The following is a 6,485-nucleotide window of genomic DNA, read 5'->3' on the forward strand; positions in this document are numbered from 1 at the left end:
TTTTTTAATGTATTTGTTTTACTTAGATACTCAAATTTTCAACATAGTAAGTGGAAAACTTAGATTTTTGGCATTTTTTAAAATTTTGTAACTCTAAATTTCAAAATAACTATGAAAAACTTTTGAGTTATTTTCTCAAAAGTTTTGAGCTATTAGCTTTTTTTCAGTGACAAACTTCCACAGATTAAGTTTGGATAAAAATAATAACCGACAGTCTATACGGATGAAAGGTTTGGCATCAATCGCATGAAAAACACATTCTGGCAAAAAAGAAAAATATGTATTTATTTGAATGCAGTTTTCCAGCTTATAGTAAATGAAAGCAAATGTTTGTTTTTTATTGTCTCAAGGGATGGTTTTCCACACTCAAGTGTTCCCTTTTTTTCTGATGCATTAAAGCCTTTGTTATCTTGTATTTCATCTTCTGTTCTGAGTGGCAATTAACTTGGGGGTTTGCGTAAAGATGCATCCATACTGTAGATCAGTGCATATCTTTCTGAACCACATGTTTTTGGTGAGACTCTTGAATTCACTTTCATGAACAAAAGCAAGTCAAAATTTCAGTCCTTGGCTCAAAATGCTTTTTAATCCCAAAGTGATTCTGTTATAAAATAACACACATGATAAATGCAGGATAAGTAAATGTAAACAAACTAAAGAAAATGAAGAGAAACAACTGTTACAGCTGTGACATTAGAATATCTATATTCTTCTATTCTTTGCCTCAAGGAAATAAAGCCTCACACAAACTCCATTTTGGATTTTGTTTTTTTGGTCTATATATTCGAAGGATTTTTTTTAGGTTTTACCTTGTCCCTTCTGCAAGAATCAGAGTTATCTCAAGTGCAGAAGTAGTACAGCACTTTGGGCACTGAGTGTCCTGAGTGCCCTGAGTGCACTTATCTTAAGAGTGACCTCTTACCGAACAATACAGCGATCATAAACTCTGTCACATGCTCATCATCACAAGCTCGAAAAGGAACTGCCTTATGCTCAGCTGGCCACTCTTTCAGCACATCTACCCGATTTCTATCAGTGAATGTGTGCTCTGCTTGGATGTGTTTCTGGAATGAAAGGGCAGTATCATTAGTACAGCTTTTTATGTCCATAAACAATATAATTTCTTCTGTAAGCAAATATTTCCCAGCTTGTATGAAACGAGGACACTATGCAGACTAGCTGTCATTTTTTATGCCCAAAAATCTTATTTTCTTTAGCTATTCAAAGTAATAATTTTCCTAATCTCCTACAGGGAGAAGGGTGTGCTCAGTTTAAAATTTCATTCGCTGTGTGCTATATAAATAAAATTGGATTTATTAGATCTGATATCCCATGGAAGGGATACAAGACAAAATATGATTATGTCAGAGCGCTATAAAGATTCCTCTAAAAACCTTTTACATTCCTAAATGAATTGCATTAAAGTTACGGATAAAGAGCAGATACTAGTTTAATCACTTGCTGAATGAATGATGAAGTTCAGGTTTGCAGTGGTTTAGTTTCTGCTGTTCACTCCATTACTGAAGGCCTATTCTGAAAGGTTATTTTGTTTCCTGAACCAAAACACTTTGTACATACTGTGGGTGTAAATGAAGGAAACATACTGGTCCGTGAGGTGTACAGTATGTTCTAAGACCCCATTTCATTTAAGCACTTAACTTTACATCTGATGCATGGAAATATTTTCTCATTAGTTTTACTAATATGGCTTAAAGTTGATCTCATTGATACTGAAAGCAGGATAAGGGCCAGAGGTGTAGAAGAAAATGAGAATTTGTACGTGTGTGCGTTCTTGTAACTATAAACCTAAATTTAGTGAAAGAAAAATAGAAAGCTAATTAGAATGATGCAGCGCCGCAGTAAAGTAAGGCTTAACTTGTATTTGATTAAGCAGATGATCACGAGTGACTCATGCTGGATTCTGTGAACCGTGATTGGTTTTAAAGGACACGAGATGGCTTGAGCTGCAGGCAGGGTGCTAAAATATTCGTTAAAAGCAAGAAGAAACAACCAGGACTACAAAAAAACTCCCCAAAAAACTACAGTTTCTGGAGTGGCCACTTGAGGCTGACTCAAAAAGTGAGTCAATCCTCGTACCCTCTGACATTAAAATGACTAACTTTATAGCATTAAAAAGCATTTGGGGCATTTGAGAGTACAGGTGATATATCTATATCTATATATCTATATCTATATATATATACATATATATATACATATGTATATATATATATATGTATATATATATATATACGTATGTATGTATGTAGATAACACCCAGCGCGCCCCTGCGGGCGGTTTATCCTTCAAGCTCGGGTCCTCTACCAGAGGCCTGGGAGCAATATCAGGAAGAAGGAACACGAGAAGCTGTAGATATATATATATATATATATATATGTATATATATATATATATATATATATATATATGTATATATATATCTATCTATATATATATATATACGTATCTATCTATATATATATATAAAAAAAAAAAAAACACCCAGCGCGCCCCTGCGGGCGGTTTATCCTTCAAGCTCGGGTCCTCTACCAGAGGCCTGGGAGCTTGAGGGTCCTGCGCAGTATCTTAGCTGTTCCCAGGACTGCGCTCTTCTGGACAGAGATCTCCGATGTTGTTCCCGGGATCTGCTGGAGCCACTCGCCTAGCTTGGGAGTCACCGCACCTAGTGCTCCGATTACCACGGGGACCACCGTCACCTTCACCCTCCACATCCTCTCGAGCTCTTCTCTGAGCCCTTGGTATTTCTCCAGCTTCTCGTGTTCCTTCTTCCTGATATTGCTGTCATTCGGAACTGCTACATCGATCACTACAGCCGTCTTCTTCTGTTTGTCTACCACCACTATGTCCGGTTGGTTAGCCACCACCATTTTGTCCGTCTGCATCTGGAAGTCCCACAGGATCTTAGCTCGGTCATTCTCCACCACCCTTGGGGGCATCTCCCATTTTGACCTCGGGACTTCCAGGTTATACTCGGCACAGATGTTCCTGTACACTATGCCGGCCACTTGGTTATGGCGCTCCATGTATGCCTTGCCTGCTAGCATTTTGCACCCTGCTGTTATGTGCTGGATTGTCTCTGGGGCATCTTTACACAGCCTGCACCTGGGGTCTTGCCTGGTGTGATAGACCCCAGCCTCTATGGATCTTGTACTCAGAGCTTGTTCTTGTGCTGCCATGATTAGTGCCTCTGTGCTGTCTTTCAGTCCAGCTTTGTCCAGCCACTGGTAGGATTTCTGTATATCAGCCACCTCCTCTATCTGCCGGTGGTACATACCGTGCAGGGGCCTGTCCTTCCATGATGGTTCCTCGCCTTCCTCCTCTTTCTTGGGTTTCTGCTGCCTGAGGTATTCACTGAGCACGCTGTCAGTTGGGGCCATCTTCGTGATGTATTCGTGGATGTTTCTTGTCTCATCCTGGACTGTGGTGCTGACACTCACCAGTCCCCGGCCCCCTTCCTTCCGCTTAGCGTACAACCTCAGGGTGCTAGACTTGGGGTGAAACCCTCCATGCATGGTAAGGAGCTTTCTTGTCTTGATGTCAGTGGCTTCTATCTCCTCCTTTGGCCAGCCTATTACCCCAGCAGGGTACCTGATCACGGGCAGGGCGTAGGTGTTGATGGCCCGGATCTTGTTCTTACCGTTCAGCTGACTCCTCAGGACTTGCCTGACCCTCTGCAGGTACTTGGTGGTTGCAGCTTTCCTAGCGGCCTCTTCATCGTTCCCATTCGCCTGTGGGATCCCCAGGTACTTGTAACTGTCCTCTATGTCTGCAATGTTGCCTTCTGGTAGTTCAATCCCCTCAGTTCTGACTACCTTCCCTCTCTTTGTTACCATCCGACTACACTTCTCCAGCCCGAATGACATTCCAATGTCATTGCTGTATAGCCTGGTAGTGTGTATCAGTGAATCGATGTCTCGTTCACTCTTGGCATACAGCTTGATGTCATCCATGTACAGGAGGTGGCTGACAACCGCTCCGTTCCGTAGTCGGTATCCGTAGCCAGTCTTGTTAATGATCTCACTGAGGGGGTTCAGGCCTATGCAGAACAGCAGTGGGGACAGAGCATCTCCTTGGTAGATCCCGCACTTGATGGTGACTTGTGCTATGGGCTTGGAGTTGGCCTCTAGTGTTGTGTGCCACATTCCCATTGAGTTCCTGATGAAGGCTCTTAGGGTCCTGTTGATCTTGTACAATTCTAGGCATTCCAGTATCCAGCTGTGGGGCATTGAGTCATAGGCCTTCTTGTAATCAATCCAGGCTGTGCACAGGTTGGTCAGTCTGGTCTTGCAGTCTCGGCTGACTGTTCTGTCTACCAGTAGCTGGTGTTTTGCGCCTCTGGTATTCTTGCCAATCCCTTTCTGTGCCCCGCTCATGTATTGACCCATGTGCCTGTTCATCTTAGCCGATATGATGCCTGACAGGAGCTTCCATGTAGTACTGAGGCAGGTTATTGGTCGGTAGTTGGATGGGACCGGTCCCTTCTTGGGGTCCTTGGGGATCAGGACCGTCCGACCTTCGGTTAGCCATTCCGGGTGTCTCTCGTTAACTAGCAGCTGGTTCATTTGTGCTGCCAGACGCTCGTGGAGTGCAGTCAGCTTCTTCAGCCAGTAGGCGTGAACCATGTCGGGCCCTGGTGCTGTCCAACTCTTCATACTGGAGACCCTTTCTTGGATGTCTGCCACTGTGATGGTTACTGGACCCTGTTCAGGGAGGTCGCTATGGTCTGCCCTCAGATCCACTAGCCACTGAGCATTGCCGTTATGGGTTGCGTCCTTCTCCCATATGCTCTTCCAGTATTGCTCCGTCTCCAGCCTTGGTGGTGCTGTTCTGTTATTGTTCCCTTGCCACTGAGAGTACACCTTTGCTGGTTCTGCGGAGAACAGCTGGTTTATTCTCCTGCCTTCTATCTCTCTGGTGTACCTCCTCAAGCGGCTGGCCAAGGCTGTGAGTCTTTGCTTGGCAGTTTCCAAGGCCTCAGGTATGGACAGCTTGCTGTATTTCTTATGCACCTTCTTTGTCGCGCCTTTCTGCAACTCCGTTAGTTGGCTAACCTCCCTTCGTGCTACTTTGATCTTGCCCTCTAGCCTCCTTCTCCATGGAGGGTACTGCCCCTTGTGGCTGTTCAACTTGTAGCCAAGCATCTCACTGATCACTGCTGCCGTAGTGTAGATCAGCTTGTTAGTGTCGGTAATCGTGGTTGTAGGTATCATCCGTAGTGCTGCATTAACATCATCTAGCAGACCTTCTGAGGGTACTTCACGTAATCTTGGTAACCGGCTAGGGGGGGTCCAGGTTTCAAGCTTGGCCATGATCCTATCTTTCAGGTCAGTTCCTCTCGCACTCAACGATCCTTCTCCTATCGCACTTGGGGCTATGTACCCAATCTCGGGTGGGGGTGATGATATCTCCCCCTGACCTGGCGTCCTGACTCCATATATATATATACATATATATATACATATATATACATATATATATATATATATATATATATATACATATATATAGCTCACCTGTGTGGAATCTGTTAGGTTTCAATGTTAGGAGTGTGGCTGAAGTGTGCTGACATAGACATGACATGTAACCAAGCGGCAATTAGTAGATACGTGTCTGTGAGTGATGTCAGTAGAGTTTATGAGTGCAGCTTGCTGATCAGGTTTGCTTTAGCAGGTTAGTTATACACACTAATAGTAGGCTAGTTACATATGCACTAGGCTAGTTGTAAGCTGAGTGCATATAACTATGCACTCCACCCTCTCTTTCAACTATGGTGACCTCTGGCTCCAAAAAGCCAACATGATATCAACATAAGTGTCCAGAGTCTTCAGTATGTGGAGTTCAGACCCATGGGTGATGGCACGGTGTCTATAATGCATGGACATTTTAAATTTTAAAAATATCTTTCTGTTTTTGAATTTTTTTACCAGGACTTCAGGTTCCTTTTTGCAACATGTAGGTATTATTGCGGTTTGGATCAGCTCTGCTCTTCTCTTTCTACTGTTCTACTCTGAAGCTCAATTCCTACAAATATATTTCAGCACTTTGAGGTATTTTCAGTTAGGCCTTGTAAAACGAATCCGGTGTGACGTCACAAAACCAATTCCTTAAACCAACTCAACCCAAACCATACATACAAATGCAGCTTGACTGGAACAGTGAAGCCTTCAGTGTTACTGTAGAAGAGCAGGATACTTGAAGGAACTGCAGCCAGTAGTTAAACATGAAAAGATGTGCTCAAACATTTCTCAACATCTGAATAAATGAATGAGTTCAAACAAGATCTGTCACCAGCGAGATGAAACAGGAGTTTTAAAAAAAGCATTCACCATCTTCTCAAGCTACAGAAATGAAATGTTGAGCGGTGGTGCTTTTAATTAGTTTGAGGCAAAAGCCAGTCACACAAAGTGACGCTGTTTGCTGGAAATCATATGGCAAAGAATATCTGCTTTGATGGAAGATCATCT

This window comes from Oreochromis niloticus, linkage group LG10 (assembly GCF_001858045.2).
Source record: "Oreochromis niloticus isolate F11D_XX linkage group LG10, O_niloticus_UMD_NMBU, whole genome shotgun sequence".
In the NCBI taxonomy this organism is placed as follows: Eukaryota; Metazoa; Chordata; class Actinopteri; order Cichliformes; family Cichlidae; genus Oreochromis; species Oreochromis niloticus.